We start from the raw sequence: 19,637 nt of genomic DNA, 5'->3' as shown, positions 1-19,637 counted from the left end.
AATCAGATTGGTCCACTTGATATTGATGGGTCAAGTGTTGATGATCCTGCTCAGGTGGCTAACAAACTAAATGAATATTTTGCATCGACATTCACACATGAGGAGTTATTCAGCGAGGGGAATGCCAGAGGTGTATTCAACTCTAGCAGTAAGTTACAGAATCTTGAAATAACTGGGAGTAAAGTGGAGGAGAAACTGTTGAAGATAAACACAAGAAAGGCACCCGGGGTGGATGGGATCTATCCAGTTATATTAAAGGAGGCAGCAAAGGAAGTAAGCAAACCCTTAGCCATAATTATGAGAGCTTCCATGGACTCAGGGGAGGTACCCATAGACTGGAAATGTGCAAATGTGACCCCAATTCACAAAGGAGGATCAAAGGCTGACACAAGTAATTATAGACCTGTGAGCTTAACTTCTGTTCCAGGAAAATTAATGGAGGCACTGGTTAAAGACGCACTGCAGGATCATTTAGACAAGACTTCAGTTATAGCTCAGACACAGCATGGTTTTGGTAAGGGGAAGTCTTGCCTGACCAACTTGATTGGATACTATGATGCAGTCACAAAAGAACTGGATGCAGGGAATAACTTTGATATTATATACTTGGATCTTAGAAAGGCTTTTGATACTGTTGCACATGGAAGACTGCTACACAAATTGGAGCAGTGTGACATTGGAGGCAAATTGCTGCTATGGATAAAGGGGTGGTTGAGGGGAGAAGACAGAGAGTGGTAATCAATGGACACTGCTCATCGTGGACTGATGTTATTAGTGGAGTCCCTCAGGGCTCAGTGTTGGGTCCATTATTGTTTTCTGTATTTATAAATGATATTGATGATGGTATATCGGGATTAATGTCCAAGTTTGCAGACGATACAAAGGTTGGCAGGGTTGTCAAGGACACTACTGACACTATGCTGCTGCAACAGGATCTGGAAAGGTTGAGCAGATGGGCTGAGAGGTGGCAAATGAAGTTTAACATTGACAAATGTAAAGTACTACACATGGGAAACAGCAACCCCAGAGTAACGTATCAACTCTGTGGTACAACACTGACAGTGGTAGAGAATGAAAGGGACTTGGGGGTGGTTGTGCAGGCAGATATGAAGTTCTCTGAGCAGTGCAGACGGGCTGCAAGAGTAGCTCATGGAGTATTGTCAATGATATACAGGAATTTTTCCAGCAGGGATAAGGAGGTGATTATTCCATTGTATAAGGCGATGGTCAGGCCACACCTAGAGTACTGTATACAGGTCTGGAGGCCTCATTTCAAGAAGGATGTAGAGCTGCTGGAACGAGTACAGAGAAGGGCAACAAGATTAGTGAATGGAACAAAGGGGTGCTCTTACGAAGAAAGGCTTAAGTTTTGCAAATTACAGTGTCTGGAGACTAGGCACCAGCGAGGTGATCTGATAGAGGTGTATAAAGCCTTGAATGGTTTAAGCATGCTCGATGCTGATGGGATTCTTCCTCTAGCTCAGAATAATCACCTGAGAGGGCATAAATTCAAATTGAGGAAAGACAGATGTAGGATAGACGTGCGGAAATTTGTGTTTAGCCAGCGGGTGGTTGGTTGGTGGAACAGACTTCCATCCCTTGTGGTGGAGGTTGATAGCCTAAATAAGTTTAAGGCTCAGCTGGACAGGTATTTTGAACGAACAGAGGGGTGAAGTGGAAGTGGTTTTTTTTTTTTTTTTTTTTGGCTGATGCTGCATAAGCTTGCTTTCTTGCATCAAATGCCTCTGCTAATGCTAATGCTAATATAAACGATTGAGGTCTGAAAGTCAATTTTAGCAAGACTGAAATGTTGTCTTCAGGATCAGGACACGTTCTAAATATTGAAGGTTTTCAAATCAAACAAGTTGATAAATTCATATATTTGGGATCAATCTTACAAAGTACCGGATCATCCCAAGCAGAAATCAATAAGAGAATTGCAGATGGCAGAAAGGCTATCAGCATGCTAAATTCTGTTCTATGGAGTAAAAGTATTCTAAATAAAACAAAGAAACTTATATTTCAAACAAAATCTTTTATTGAATGGGGCAGAAACCTGGACTTTGAATAGGCAAGGGAAAAACGAATTGCTCTCCACAGAAATGAACTTTTGGAGATACTCAGCAAGAACTTCTAGAAAAGACAGAAAATGGAATGAAGACATAATAGCGAAAATGGAAGTAAAAAAGATTATTATTACAGCTATCGAAGAAAAGGGTTTAACATGGTATGGGCATGTAAAACGGATGCAAGAAACCAGATATCCAAAGGCTATCCTGGAATGGATACTTCCAGGAAGAAGGAGAATAGGAAGGCCGTGGAGGACATGGATGGATAGAGTACGGGAGTACATGACAGCCCGAGGTTTAACAGACGAAGACGCCCTGAACCAGACATTGTGGCAGGAAAAAGTTACTACAAAAAAAAAACTTGTAGGCTGAGGAAACCCATTGTAAATGGAAATACTCCTCTTGAAGAAGATATTTCGTAGTGACGAATGAGATTTTGTCTTTCAACACTGAGTTAACAACTTCAGAAATATTAAACAGGCAGTTTGGGTTGCATTGTAGGACCAGTGTTTATGATCCTTAGCTTTCTGTACAGGAAATTTGCAGTTGCCCACTAATGAAAAAAAACTACTAACACATTGGTTGAACAACTAATCCTTAAAATATCACTATATAATATATATAATGAGTTCGGAATGTGCCTCTTGCATAATCACCTACATTAAACAAATACAATAATTAAAAGCCTGTTGAACTTGTATAACTTAGTTTATGGACTTTTTTTTTTTTTTTTTTTTTTAGATTCAGTTTTAAGAAACTACAAAAATTACTAATAATTAAATAACATAACTTTGCTCATTATTTAATGGCTCATGCTCACTCTTAACCATTTGCTGATTCCATAATTGTATTTTTTTTTAGTAAGGCAACCACTGTTTACAAATGCTGATTTCACTTACTTATATAGGTGCACTATAGCCACAGCAGCCTGTGCGGCATTATACACCCATACCACACACACACACACACACACACACACACTTACTTATAACAGGCACCTAATATGTAGGTGGAGACTAGTGATTCATGTCTGCCATTGTCCATATGCTAATTGGTTCCTATCTATGCTAACATTTTCTACCTAACCATACGTAGAACATGCAAATGTTTGTTGCTATCATTATGGTAGGAAATAAGTTGTAGCTCAACGAGAATTTTTTATGCTGTCATTAAATAAGAAAAACAGTTTTTAGTTAAATTTGAAAACAGTATTTTTCTAGTTAATTGTTTAATGTTATAAAATACTGTAATTTTATTTTCCTTAGAACAGTGGGTTACACTGTATGCGACCATATAATCATAGAAATAATATGATACAGAACACATTTAACAATACTGAATAACACAGTCATACAGTACAAGGCACAATTCAAAATTTAATATTTCATTAATCAGTAAAATAATTAATAATTTAATATATAGTATAGTTAGGAAATACAAATCATTTTGAAGATGAACTCAAAAAGTTTTATGAAAAATTTATAAAGTTCACTGTGAATGTCATGGGTGGCTCCAACAATATTAAACTAATATTCAACTGGTTTTAGATATTCAACACATTACAGAACAGATATTGGCAGCTGCTGCTACTGCCATACAGCAAACATTCAGTGAAATATGCAGACACATCAAATACTGGTGGTAACACTGGTAAGAGAGAAAAGAACAAGGCACTGAATCAGTTTAAAAAGATTCCAACCACTGCCAATCTCATAAATTACAAGAAACTTAAAAGTGTATGCCCATTGCAGAAAGCTAAGAAAGAATTGTGGATTCGGTTTGTCTTCTCTGTCACCAAAGATGCAGACACAGGATTAATATGGTTAAAAAATTAAGATGACTTAAAGCTTCCATTATCTATAATGGACAGAGATTACCCTTCCTGAGGATAAAGAAAACATCTTTGAGCTTCTTTTCCTCGCCATTCTACATCAACTGCATATGATTCATCTTTTCTTAAAGACAAAGCGGCAACTGAAAAATACAAAATAAATTTCAGAATGAAGTTAGACCTCTCTTATAATAAACCCCTAAGTGTCTGAATTGGAAGAATCTTTAAAGAAATCAACTGACAGTGCACTTGGTCCAAATGGCATATGTTACCTAATGTTAAAGCATCTTAATGAGAGATCCTACTTTATCGTAAAACTCTTCAACCGAATTTTTGTTGCACATTACTTCTCTCCTGGCCACAGCAGCTTATGCGCCGATAAACACCCATAACACACACACACACACACACACACACACTTCTCTCCTGACATTCATTAATTCTACCCATTTCAAAGCCAGAAAAAGACCAATCAGATCTGCATAATTATAGATCAATCTCACTTACTATCTGCTTAGGTAAGACCCTGGGAAAAATTATACACAGTCGCTGCATATTGTATCTGGAAATTTAGAGTATTATGAACAAAGATCAATTCTACTTTGTAAAAATAGAACCACCCTAGACCTTTTGATGAAGGCCGAGACAAATGTGTGAGCATTCATAAATGAATAAAATTTTTTTATGGTGAGCCTAGATATAGAGAAAGCCTTTGACACTATGTGACATCTTGGTATCCTTTGTGACCTAAATGCCCTAGGACTGAGAGGACATTTATCATCATTACTTCAGAGCTTTCTCAAAGATCTAACCTTTCAGGTCCATTATCGAAATGTACTCTTTAGAATCTCCATGCAGAAGGAGTACCACAAGGATGAGTCCTCGGTGCCACTTTCTTCTTAGTTAGAATACACACAGGGCTGCGTGCAAAGGTGCTTGGAGGCCCGGATGCAAGAGGGGTTAAGGGGCCTCATTTATTTACGTTGAGACTTTGATAGTTCTCAATTGGGGTACCCTAGATAGGAGGCGCCTCCGTAGCCAGGTGGGAAGGAGCAGCATTGCGTAGCACACGCTTCTTGATTAAACCGGGGTTCGAGCCCGTCACCACCAAATATGGAGGATGCGGAAGGGTCAGGGAATAACCACCGCATATCCCAGAGCAATATGGCTTTAGTTGCTAATGCCCCTAAAAAAAAAAAGAACCCTAGATAGGGGGCCCTGGTGCAGTGCATCCGATGCACTGCACCAGGGCCCCCTACCTGAATACACACTCTAACAATAACCACCATCATCATCAGCCATTTTCAATCCACTGCAGGATGAAGACCTCTCCAGCAACTTTCCAGTTCCTTCTGTTTTGAGCACTGGCCATCCATTTACTACCCAAAAACTCATGAATTTCATCTATCCATCTCCGCCTTTGTCTTCCAGGTTTTCTTCTAGCTCCTCTTGGGTTCTATTCTGTTATTTTCTTAGTCCATCTGTCATCATCTTCGAGCTATGTGTACTGCCCAAGACCATTTTAGTTCTTTAGTTTTGATAAGAATGTCCTTTACTTGAGTTTGCTGCCTAATCCATGTGTTTCTCTTCTTATCTTCCCCAAAAAAGATAAAGCCAAGACTGATAAAATCAAGCCCTCAGCACTTCGGAAGCCGCCTGATGGACCCACCAAGCCAAAATAATGGCTAAATTCCTACAATGGAATTGTCGTGGATTCCGGCGAAATACTGATAACATCAAGGCCCTCCTGCAAAAGCACGAGCCAGTTTGCTTTTGCTTGCAGGAGACGTATCTAAAAGCAAATGATGATCCCACCATGTATAACATCACAATCTTTCGTAAGGATAGAATTGCGGATGGTCCTGCTCATGGAGGAGTGGCTATCCTTGTGAGTAATCAGACCCCAGTTCAGCCCTTGCTAATTACATCCAGCATAGAGGCTGTTGCAATTCGCCTTACAGTGGGATTTTTATTAACAGTCTGCTCAATTTATTTGCCACCTGGGACTGACATCTCCCAGGAAGACCTTGATGATCTTGTAACGCAGTTGCCACCCCCTTTCTTACTTCTTGGGGATTTTAATGGACATAACACCCTGTGGGGTAGTGCTAACATCAATGGAAGGGGACGGATCATAGAGCGTATGCTCAATGACAATGCCCTTTCCCTTGTAAATACTGGAAAAAACACCTTCTTCCACATGCCTACCCGTACGTTCTCTGCCATTGATCTCTCTATCTGCTCCCCTTCTCTACTCCCTTCTCTCACTTGGGAAGTGGAGGAGAATCCATACGGAAGTGATCACTTCCCTGTGCTAACCTTGTTACACAGTGGGAGACCATGTCTTCCTTTTAGGTTACCACGGTGGAAGTTTGATCAGGCTGACTGGAATGCCTTCGAACATCAGGCAAATTTTGACCTCAGTACAGTCAGTCAGGAGCCTATCAGTGACGCAGTAACGTACATCACAGAAATCATTGTCCAAGCAGCTGCAAATTTTGTTCCAAAAACATCTGCCCGGTTTCCACCATATCCCAAACCTTGGTGGAATTCCCAATGCACAGCAGCAAAAAAGGCTCAAAACAAAGCGTGGGGGATATTCCGTCGATATCCTACCACTGTTAATCTAATAGCCTTCAAGCGTGCACGAGCCAAAGCACGCAACATTCGCCGTCAGAGTCAAAAGGAATCATGGATCCGTTTCACATCATCTATTAACCAGACTACCAATTCTAAGGTAGTCTGGGATAAAATCCGGAAAATGAAGGGAAAATATACATCCCACCCTTCTTCAATCCTAGATTATAATGGATGCGCTATTGCAGATCCAACTGCAATAGCCAATGCTCTTGGGGAAACATTCTCTAACATCTCTGCAACATCTTCGTATTCCCCAGAGTTCCTGGTCCTGAAACATGAACTGGAAAAACAGGCTCTTAATTTTCAGTCTAAGAACATCTACCCCTACAATGGGTCGTTTACTATTCAGGAACTGAAAAGAGCCCTCGCCCTTTCCAAAGCAAGTGCTGTTGGACCAGATGGCACCCATTATGAAATGGTTAAACATCTTTCACCAAAATCTATGAATTATCTGCTCTCTCTGTATAACAGAATCTTCATTGAAGGGCAGTTTCCGGATTCCTGGCGCAAGGCAATCGTTCTTGCCTTTCCTAAGCCAGGAAAGGATCCAAACGTCACTAGAAATTATCGTCCTATTGCTCTGACTAGCTGTCTGTGCAAAATCCTGGAGAGAATGGTCAATTCTCGTTTAATATGGTACTTAGAATCGAATGACCTTCTCTCCAATATCCAGTGCGGCTTCCGAAGGAACCGGTCCACTTTGGACCATCTTATTAGACTGGAAACATCCATCCGGAATGCTTTCCTAAAACGCGAACACTTGGTGTCGGTGTTCTTTGATATGGAGAAAGCGTATGACACAACTTGGAGATTTGGCATCTTAAAAGATCTGCATAGCCTGGGTCTTAGGGGGCAACTCCCCATTTTTATTAAAAACTTTTTAGCCAATCGATCTTTCCAAGTTCGTATGGGATCCTCACTCTCTCGTTCCTTTAGCCAAGAGGAGGGAGTACCACAAGGATCAGTATTAAGTGTCACGCTTTTTGCCATCAAAGTAAATTCCATTACAGAACAACTTCCTCCAACCGTAAACAGTGCCCTCTATGTTGATGACTTTAGCATATTTTGTCAGTCATGCAACATGAGGGTTATTGAAAGACAACTGCAGAAAGGCATTGATCGTCTCAACTCCTGGGCACTTGCAAATGGCTTCAGGTTCTCGCCGGAGAAGACCGTTTGCGTACATTTTTGTCGTAAGCGTAATCTTCATCCTGAACCTGAATTAAGGCTCGGACAAAATTCTATTCCAATAGCAGCAGATACAAAATTCTTGGGACTCGTATTTGACAAAAAGTTGACCTTTCTGGATCACATCCGTCAACTCCGAACAAGGTGCACAAGAGGGCTGAATATTTTGCGCTCTCTTTCCTCTACATCTTGGGGTGCCGATCGATGCACCCTACTACGCATCTACCGTGCACTTGTACGATCCAGACTAGATTACGGGTCCCTGGTATACAATTCGGCCAGAGACAGTGTACTTCGTTGGCTGGATCCTGTCCATCATCTGGCTCTCCGTACTGCTATTGGAGCATATCGAACATCTCCAGTCCAGAGCTTATACGTCGAAGCAAACGAACCGCCGTTATCGCTTCGACGTAAGCAGTTGTCTCTAAACTACGCCTTAAAACTGAAATCCCTGCCAGACCATCCTACGTGGCTATCCGTTTTTGAGCCACGATGGGAAAATTTGTACAACACCCGTAAGACTGCCAACCGACCTTTTGGTATTCGTCTCCAAGAGCTACTCAAAGAACTTAATATCAAGGTAGACAAGGTTGCCCAAACACCGAAGCAACCCCTTCCACCCTGGCATGCTCATTTCCCGGCATGTGACTTGTCCCTTAGGAATTGGGGAAAGTCGGACACTCCATCGTCTGTCTACCTGCAGCTTCATTCAGCACACCGAGCTGAACATTCTGACTTCGCGCCAGTTTACACAGACGGTTCGAAGTCGGAATTATATGTGGGATCTGCTGCTGTCTTTACAGACACCACTACATCGGAGCAGATTCCCTCTGAATGCAGTATCTTTACTGCAGAGCTGCACGCTATAGAGTTAGCCTTGGAACACATTAGTGAATGCCAACACCAACGGTTCATTTTATATTCTGACTCTCTCAGTGTGTTACAGGCTTTAACATCTGTGATATATAATCTTCATCCGGTTCTGTCTTGCATTCAGCAGAAGATTCACTTCCTCCGGGAACGTGAATATGATATCCGCTTCTGCTGGATTCCGAGCCACGTTGGGATTAAGGGAAATGATTTGGCTGACGCCGCAGCCAAATCAGCAATCCCCAATAAAAATCGCTGCCTGTCAGTCCCCTATACAGACTACAGGCAAACAATACAGCAGAAGATACACTCCCAATGGCAGGACTCGTGGAATAGACAGACTGGAAATAAACTATATCGTATAAAGCCTGTAATTGAACCGTGGCAGTCTAGTCTGCGCGGGAATCGTAAGGAGGAAGTTGTTCTTGCCCGGACCCGCATAGGACACAGTCATTTGACTCATTCGTTTCTGCTGAGGGCTGATGACCCTCCTATGTGTGTGTCCTGTGGCACAATTTTAACTGTGAGACACATTTTAATTGATTGTCCAGATTTTGGTAATATTCGTTTTACCGCTTTTAATCATCTGACTGAGCCGTATACACTCAGTCAGATTTTATCTGACAATGACCATGTGTCTGCTGTTTTTACCTTTTTAAAGTCAATAAACATTTTTGATCTTATATAAAATTTACATGTTTCTTTTATACATCTTGACATAGTGACCTAACTATGTAGGTCACTGAAAGTTTAAAAATTTTTTATATACGACTTGGTCTTGGCGCATTATAGCCTCCGTAGCTAATGCGCCAATAAAAACAAAACAAAACAAAAACAAAACAATCTCTTCTTATCTAACAGTCTGATTCCCAATATAATTTGTTCCATTCTTCGCTGTGTAGTTCTCAGCTTCTCTTCCATTCTTTTGGTGAGTGCCCAAGTTTCACTTCCATAAGTCATGGTGGGGAGTATACATTGGTTCATTATTTTATGTTTCAGACAAACTGGGATATTGCTCTTCAGTATGTGACTATATTTCCTGAATGCTATCCATCCAAAATTTATTCTTCTCTTGACTTCCAGCCATTTATCATTATTACAGCTAATAACTTGTCCCAGATAAGTATATGACTCCACCTTTTCAATTACTGCTCCTTCAATCATTATTTGCCTTTCTGTGGCATGCTTGTTCATCATTACTTTTGTTTTAGCCATATTCATCTTTAGTCCAAAATCCTTACTAACTGTGCATAATTGATTAAGATTTTCCTCTGATTCTTTGGGATCGTGGCTTATGACCACAATGTCATCTGCAAATCTTAAATGGTTTAGGTACTCTCCATTTACATTGACTCCTTTCTGCGACCAGTCTAGTCTTCTGAAAGCTTCCTCAAGGGCAGTAGTAAACAGCCTCGGAGATATTGTGTCTCCTTGTCGAACTCCTTTCTCGATTTTAAATTTCCTACTGTCTTTGTCTAGTCTAATAAAGGAGGTAGCACTCTCATATATTTTCTTCAAAATCATAATATATGGGGTATTAATGCCTTGTCTTTCCAGTGCCCGAAACATTGCCTTATACTGTATGGAGTCAAATGCCTTTTCATAATCCACAAATGCCAGGCATAGTGGTGTTTCATATTCATTTGCTTTCTCCATTAGCTGTGATATTACATGAAGGTGATCCATAGTTGAGAATCCTGTCCTAAAGCCAGCTTGCTCTTTTGGTTGATTCTCATCAAGTATTCTTTTTAATATGTTAGTAATGACCCTTGTGAACAACTTGTAGATGTGGAATAACAAGCTAATTGGTCTATAATTTCCAATTTCTGATTTATCTCCTTTCTTATGCAGCAAAACTATGATTGCATTATTCCACTGCTTAGGCGTCACACCTTTTCTAATGCACTTTGTGAAGTGCCTTGCCAGGTTTTGTTTTATGTCTCTTCCTCCCAATTTTAACAACTCTACAGTAACTTCATCTTCCCCTGGGGCTTTCTGATTCTTCATTTTCTTCAATGCATGTTCTACCTCATCAGGAAGAATATCGGGTATGTCGTATGTGTTGCTACTTTGCAATCCATCTTCCCCACTGCTGGCATCATTCCCTTGCTCCTTGTATAATTCTCTATAGTAGTCTTCTGCTATTTGATGCCTTCTCTGCTGTTTGTAAGTACACCATCGCTATTCTTCAGTTTCAGTATCATTTGTCTTTCTGTATTACTGCTCATGGCTGCTGATTTAAATCCTTTGTTTTCCCTTAATGCTTGTTCTACTTTTCTTGTGTTAAATCTTATGTCCTCTCTGAGTCTCTTTCTAATGGCTTTGCATAACTCAGTATACTCAATTTTTTCCCTGTCAGTGTTTTTCTTGCTCTTCATTTGTCGTCTTCGGTTCTCATGACAATAACAATAACCATACTGAATCTTTAGAAACTTATCTTTATGCTGATGACCTCATCATATCTGATCACTCTCAGAATATGTATTCTATTGAAAGAAAACTCCAAATGTCAATAAATAAAATACTTTATTTATTGACATTAAGTACAATTATGGATGTTACAAAAAATGCACCTTGATCCAGAATTGCATTTGGAGAAAGGGTTATGCCACTAAATGACAACGTCAGATTTCTAGGTTTAATATTAGATAAGAAACTAAATTTCCTAAAACACATATGATATGTAGGAACTATTTGTCCAAAGAAAATGAATATTAGCATTAGCATTAGTAGAGGCATTTGATGCAAGAAAGCAAGCTTATGCAGCATCAGCAAAAAAAAAACAATAAAAAAATAAATAAAAAATAACCACTTCCACTTCACCCCTCTGTTCGGGCCCCAGGTGCCAAGCGATTTATTAGTGACTAAGCGATTCCCAGCGATTTATAGAGAGCTAGAAAAAAAAAAATATCAGTTTCTTTAATTTTCATCGTTAACTTACTTTCATTTTTTGCGAAACAGCTCTTTGTCTTACAAGCAGTAAGTGAAGACACAGGAAGGAAACTCACCTTTCTTATTTTTTCTCTTAATCTCACTTTACTAACCTAACACAGTAGCCGCTTGGTCACTAAGTGGCACTGCTCTTGCCTCCACGTGGCGGGGCTGGTAACCTGGAGAGGAAAGTAACACTCCCAAGGCCAAAAGAGCAAACATGAGTAGTAAAATAACTACTGATACTACAGGGCTTCAAGAGAAAGCCCTACCAAGTAGAGATACAGAAAAGACAAAGGCAAAGAGACAAAGGACTGATATGGACCCACCAAAAATACCGACATACATTGTTATACATGCGACAGGAGATCAGACATTAGGACATATGTCTCCCTTCGTAATTTAGAAAACGTTAGAGGGTCTAGTAGGATCTCCCAAGTCTGTTCGACGCCTGAGATCCGGGGACATACTAGTAGAAACAGAAAGTCCTAATCACTCCCAGAAGTTGCTAGCTACGACAACCTTTGGAGGATTACCAGTAGTTGTAACACCACACAACACGCTGAATTCTTCCAGAGGAGTGATCTCCGAGTGGGACCTCTTAAATGTGTCAGAAGAAGAGCTCACAGAAGAATTAAGAAGCCAAGGGATAACAGCAGTGAAGAGAATTAATATCCGAAGGGATGGAAATATAATTCCAACAAGAACTCTAATCATAACCTTTAATACTCCAAAACCTCCAACAACAGTCAAAGCAGGATATCTGAACTGCCAAGTAAGACAGTACATACCAAATCCATTGCGATGTTACAAATGTCAGAAATTTGGACATTCGCAAATGGCATGCAGAAACTCGGCTACCTGTGCAAAATGTGGTTCTAAAGAACACAAGACTACAGATTGCTCTGCCGACACCTTGAAATGTACAAACTATAAAGGGGAACATCCAGCCTACTCAGAAACATGTGAAAAATGGAAACAAGAGAAACTAATTCAGAAATACAAAACAGAACACAACACAACGTACCAAGAAGCAAGAAGAATAATACAGCCATGGCCTACAAACAAGCCATCATATGCACAAGCAGTGATCCAATACAAATCAGTACAAGTGCAAACCAAAATTTCCATGCTGCCAAAAGAATCATTTAGTGGAATGAAGGCACAAAAACAGGAGAAAATAGTGAATACTCCAATTTCTATTCACACAGAACAAATCCCAACAAATCAGCACCACAGCAAAGACCGAGGTAAACCTACAAACACCAAAGCAACCGAACAGATGGACATAGGAAAAATAAACACATCTGAAGAACCAGTACTAGAAATTTTCACAGAAGAAGATATGGACATGGACAGGCCTCAATACCCTAAAAAAGATAAGACAAAATATAAGAATGTTCCATTTCGGAAGCAACCCGAAAGCCCTAGAAAAACCCAATAATGGATCAGTTCATCCAGTGGAACTGTAGAGGACTATGAACCAATTACGATGATGTCCAGTATCTAATTATACACCATACGCCAATATGCTTCTGTCTTCAAGAGACATACCTTAGACAACAAGAAACTCTTTCAGTAAAAAATTATACAATATATAGGAAAGACAGAATAAGAGATGGGCCAACACATGGAGGAGTAGCCATCTTGGTTCATAACCACATCCCAACTGAACACATTCCTTTAAACAGCAACCTCGAAGTGATAGCTGTAAGAATAAAACTAAGATTTCAGGTAACCATCTGTTCAGTGTACCTTCCACCAGGACCAGATATAACATTTGAAGAAATAGACCAACTAATTTCCGAACTCCAATCACCTTTCTGTATAATGGGAGATATGAATGGGCACAGTCATCTGTGGGAAACACTGACATCAACAGACGAGGACGAATAATAGAAAGAATAATAGATCACCATAATCTTTCTCTACTTAACAACGGTAAGCATACTTATTTTCACTTTCCTAGTCGTACAACCTCAGCAATAGACCTAACCATATGCACCCCTTCACTCCTACCAGAATTAAAGTGGCAAGTAATAGAAAATCCATACAGCAGTGACCACTACCCAGTAATCACCACACTGATCAGGAACCTTCCCTGCCATCCCAGCAGACCATCCCGCTGGAAAATAGAAAAGGGCAACTGGGAAAAATTTAGAAAACTCGCAATATTTAATCCACAAAGCATTCAAGAAAAATCAGTCGATGAAGCTGTGAAATACGTCACGGATACCTTAATACAGGCAACTGAGCAAACAATACCCAGAACTTCAACTCGTTTTCCGCTACATCCAAAATCCTGGTGGAACGAAGACTGCATGACAAAAAAAAGACAACAAAACAAAGCATGGAATAAGTTCCGGAGATGTCCTACAACGGATAATCTCCTAAAATATAAACAAGCACGAGCGCTAGCCAGGTATACCAGGAAACAAGCCAAAAAAAATTCCTGGATCCAGTTTACTTCCTCAATAAAGAGAACAACAAATACACAGACATGGAATAAAATACGGAAAATGAACGGGAAATACAAAATCCAACTATCCTTAGTATTACACTGGAATGGAGAAAGCATTACTGAACCTTCAGAGACAGCTAATATACTAGGAGAAACATTTGCCAGAGTATCGTCAAAACAATCATATCGTGAAGAATTTTTGACCTATAAAGAGAAAACTGAAAAAAACAGAATTAATTTTAACACCAAACATATTGAATCCTATAACCAACCAATTACATTGCATGAATTACGTGAAGCATTATCAAAAACAAAACCAAGTGCAGTCGGACCAGACAACATACATTATGATATGCTTAAACATCTGAAGCAAAAAGAAATAGAAGACCTTCTTAAACTGTACAATCGCATTTTCCAAGAAGAGCAATATCCTGAAGCATGGCATCATGCAATAGTATTAGCTTTCCAAAAACCCAATAAAGATCAAAACAACTATCGACCGATAGCGCTCACTAGCTGCTTGAGCAAAGTTTTGGAGAAAATAATCAACAAACGATTAATCTGGTTTTTAGAAACAACCAACTGGTTCAAAAGTATGCAATGCGGGTTTAGAAGTAATAGATCCACCTTAGATCACCTTGTAAGAATAGAAACAGACATAAGAGATACATTTATAAGTTCAAAACATATGGTTACCATATTTTTTGATATAGAAAAGGCATATGACACAGCGTGGAGATACGGTATACTACAAGACATCCACGATGCAGGCCTCAGAGGACATTTACTGCACTTCATCCAAAACTTTATGAAAAATAGAACATTTCAGGTCAGAGTATAGAACACCATGTCAAAAACCTATAAACAAGAAGAAGGAGTTCCCCGGGGGTCTGTCCTCAGTGCTATACTATTCGTCATAAAAATAAATGGCATCACAAAACAACTGCCATCCACGGTGTCGCATGCACTATATGTAGATGACTTCAGTATATCGTATCAAGCACAGAATATGGGAACAATAGAAAGGCAACTACAATGCGCAATTAACAGAAATCAGTAGTTGGGCCCAGAAAAACTGATTTAGAATTTCACAACAAAAAACAGTCTGCGTACATTTCTGTAGAAAAAGAAACTTACATCCCGACCCTGAACTAACAATAGAAGGTCACAAAATACCCGTCAAACAAAGCGTAAAATTTCTTGGACTCATTTCAGACAACAAGTTAACTTTCGTAGAGCATATAAAGCAATTACGAATAAAATGTATGAGATGACTTAACATCCTTAAAGTCTTAACATCAGTATCTTGGGGAGCAGACCGTTATACCCTGCTCAATCTGTACAAATCACTAGTAAGATCAATAATAGATTACGGAGCACCTGTTTATGCTTCCGCCAAAAAGAGCGCCCTCAAATGGTTAGATCCAATTCACCATAGTGCAATACGAATAGCAACAGGAGCCTTTCGCACATCACCTTCCTGTAGTCTTTATACAGAAGCTAATGAACTACCATTGTTCCTCAGGAGACAACAGCTGGCCCTACTCTATGCATACAAGATAAGATCTACAAGAAACCATCCGACTTGGACATCATTATTCTCACCAAAATGGGAAAACATATAGGAATTGCAAAAGTGCGAACAAAACTCTAGGAATCAGACTACAAGAACTGCTGACAACATATGATCTCAACGTAGATAATGTTGCAAATCTTGAAAGGCACATAGTACCACCATGGATAAACCACACCACAACTTGTGAACTCTCCACACAAACATGGAATAAAAATAACTTGTCAGACATTAACTTTCAACAACTGCATGCAGCACATAGAACTAAATATCCCAACCATGTACCAATATATACAGACGGATCAAAATCAGAGAACCATGTAGGAGCATCGGCAGTATTCCCAGACACTACACTGGCACGCCAACTTCCAAAAGAATGCAGTGTCTACACTGCAGAATTAGTAGCAGTTCAGATAGCCCTGGAGTACTTCAGAACCACATATCATTTGAGAACAGTAATATATTCTGATTCATTAAGTGCAATACAAGCCATTCAAACCACGACCAATATAACCCATCCAGCTCTCGTGCAAATTAAACAGATATTAACAGACTTAACAAAGGAAAAACAAGAAATACTTTTCTGCTGGATACCAGGACACAAAGGGATAAAAGGAAACGAAGAAGCTGACAGAATTGCAAAATCAACAACTAACCTTCAGAAACAACCTTTCCCAGTGCCGTATCAGGATTACAAACCAATCATTCAAAACCGCTCTTTAACACAATGGCAAGAACTCTGGCAAAAACAAACTTCAAATAAATTATATGAAATAAATCCAAAAGTTGAACTTTGGAAAACAAGCACAAGGAAATCAAGGAGAGAGGAAGTCATTCTGACCAGACTACGAATTGGACATACACACATTACACATGGCTATTTACTACGTGCCGAAGAACCTCCAAGATGTCAAACATGCAATACTACCCAAACAATCAGACATACCATAGAATGCCCAACCTATGAAAATGATCGACGAAAGATTTTCTCATCATTATATAAAGGAAATCAAGACATCACCCTCAGAGATATCCTAGGTGACAAGGAACGGGTATCAGATATTTTCAGAATCATGCAGAAAATCAACGTCTACCATCTACTGTAAATAATGACAAGGTATATAATCACAGAAAATATTTACTCCCGTGCTTTCGACCAAGATATAGAGAATGAATATCCATACAAAGACATAATATAACAAATGAACTGGCGCACTATGATCTCCGTTGTCAATGTGCCAATAAACAACAAAACAAAACCCCTCTGTTCGTTCGAAATACCTGTCCAGCTGAGCCTTAAACTTATTTAGGCTATCAACTTCCACAACAAGGGATGGAAGTCTATTCCACCAACCAACCACCCGCTGGCTAAAGGCAAATTTCCTCACGTCTATCCTACATCTGTCTTTCCTCAATTTGAATTTATGCCCTCTCAGGTGATTTTCTGAGCAAGAGGAAGAATCCCATCAGCATTGAGCATGCTCAAACCATTCAAATATTCTTAGAGTACTCTCTGCAATGTCATGGGGAGCTGACTGTGCAATGTCTAGTGATAGAATATTATAACCAGTGCTTTTTTGGGACGGTACGGGGTACCGGCACCTTTATTAACAGTGACATTTGGATGCAGTGCACTTCGAAATTTGTAATATTCCATAATTTTTTTTCACATGTTTACCTACTATTCAAATAAGCTTAAAATTACTTAACTAAATTTGCATTTTTTACTGTGTATTTTTAAGATATTTTCTATATAAAACTGTCTAACCATTTTTATAATTCTAAATTACTCAGTCGGGCCTCTGTTTAACGAGATCCTTTTATAGTGAATTATTTTGAATTCCCCTTGGAAGTTACATTTAAAATAGTTTCCGTTGAGTGAAGAAAATTTTCATATAGCGAACGGATTAAGAGAGAATTAACTCAGTATGCACTGTTTGTGCTGACCGGGCTAGTTGGGTGGATAAAGTGCCTGCCTGGCAACCCAAAGGTCGTGGGTTTGAATCCCACCTCGGGCTTGGATCAAAGTACTGCAAAATCCTTGGGAGGTGCATTATGGCCACAGAAGCCGATGCGCCAACAACTACCCAAAAAAAAACAAAAAAAAAAAAAAAAACGCACTGTTCACATTTCTGGCCTTCAGGCAATTAGTGTTGCTGCGCAAATTAAGAGAGCTAACGCATTCTACAACTTAGTGTTACCTGGTAAAACCTATCCAACCACCTGTCCCACATATGGAGGAGTTGCGCTAGTCAAGAGTGAGCAGATCAAGGTGTATTCCCAATGGGCTCTAGCCCACCTTCTATTGCAGTGGTGCCCAACCTTTTCCCGTACAGGGGCTATATTCAAAAAAATTCACTTAGATTTCTTTAGTGTGTTATATTTTCCCTATTTTGTTGCATGTAAAAGTAAAATTGAAATATTTGAAAATTTTATTAATTACAATACACAATTACATTTACTGAACATTACATTTAATGAGAAAATGTTTTTGATAATTAACCAAATTTAAAATGCTGTTTTAGTTCACCTTCCTCGTGGGCCGTAGGTTGGACACCTTTGTGAATCAACTGTAAGCGCCCCGTTTGAGAATTAGAAAAGTGATTTTCTTTTACCCCGACAAATAACCATCTGTTGTTTCGCGGAAGTACGTTATCCACATTTTTCCGTAAAATTTCCCTATTTCTGTTTACATGGTCACAGTACCTGAATATCCGAATGACACCGACATTTTGGACAGCTTCAAAAAAAAGAAAAGAAAAAAATTCAAATTTAAGAACTAGTGACAATACCGATGAGGAGAGAAGGAAAACAAGGACAACAATGGTATTAAGCCTTCTAAACATGAATTGTTGGCATTTGGTGAAAGTGAAGTTAGAAAATTGTCAATTAGGTTACAGTTAAATGAAAGAGAGGCAATTCGTGGATACCCAAATGATAAGGTTTCAGAAGAATTGAAGCATTTGATGAACGCTCTGAGTACGATACCAATTTCATCAAGTGAATGTGAATGAGGATTTTCACAAATGAATCTGATCACCAGCACTTTGTTGATGACAAAAACAATTTCTTCACTACTGTTTCTTAAAATTGTAGGCTCGCTGCTGACCCGCTTCGATCCAGCAAAATATGTCAATTTGTGGCTGCTTCGGAAACGTCATTCAGCAACCGACACACAAAGAGGAAGAAAATAAGTCGCCATAGGACAGGGGTCGGCAACCTGTGGCTAGAAAGCCACAGGCAGACTTTTAATATGTAACTGCAGCTCTTTAACTTTACAGCTCACATGAAGCACAACTTGAAATGGAGTTAGAGGACTGAAAAATCAAGGACATGTGGAGTGAAAGACTAAAATGCCTTAAAACTGAAATTGGGGATTTGGAGAGGCAAAAAAAGGGCTGTCCATGCAATTCTACACAAATGGACAGTGATAGATGAGTTTAAAATGCAGACCAAATTGTGTTCGATGCATGATGTAGGTTACCGGACCCATATAAAAATTTGAAAATACCGTATTTGCGTTTGGATTTCTCTCAAATTTTGGTTCGACGTATTTCTCGGAGCAAATATTTTTGAACATGAACTATATTAAAAATAAATCAAGAAACCGTCGTCTGAACAATGTGAGCATGTTTAGCGCTCAGCATGTTTAATTACGACATACTTGCATGATGTTGGAAGACACTTGCTCAAGAAGTTCATCAGCAAAAGTCACATTAATTTGTACCTAATTGGATGTTTGTTACTTTTTTCAGTATTAATAAATAATATTTCAAAAAATATATATATTTTATAATAAACACCTTCCTACTTTATTCCATTTCTTAAAAAAAATCTCGCCCCCCCTCCTAGCTTGAGCTGAGGTGCGGCTCTTCGGATTCTCTCTTTTTTTTTTTTTTTTTAATTAGATCAAAAATGGCTCGTCACTCAAAAACGGTTGCCAACCCCTGGCATAGGGTGTGGATGAGAACTTAATAAAAATTTGGAATATTCTACAAAAACTTTATCATGAAATTATTTTTACTTATGTTATTATTTTTTACTTATTTTACTTATTTTTTTATATACTTGAAT

General features: G+C 39.2%; 1 protein-coding gene across 1 annotated transcript in view; it reads left to right on the top strand.

The window, feature by feature from the left end:
• PQBP1 (poly-glutamine tract binding protein 1) overlaps positions 1–19,637 on the top strand; it is a 172,478-nt gene that overhangs the window by 1,340 nt on the left and 151,501 nt on the right. The window lies entirely within an intron of this gene.

The sequence above is a fragment of the Mastigoproctus giganteus genome, chromosome 4 (assembly GCF_048544385.1).
Source record: "Mastigoproctus giganteus isolate SK-2022 chromosome 4, ASM4854438v1, whole genome shotgun sequence".
Taxonomy (NCBI): Eukaryota; Metazoa; Arthropoda; class Arachnida; order Uropygi; family Thelyphonidae; genus Mastigoproctus; species Mastigoproctus giganteus.
Note: the sequence above shows the minus strand (reverse complement) of the source record. Positions and strands in the feature narration are given on the sequence as shown.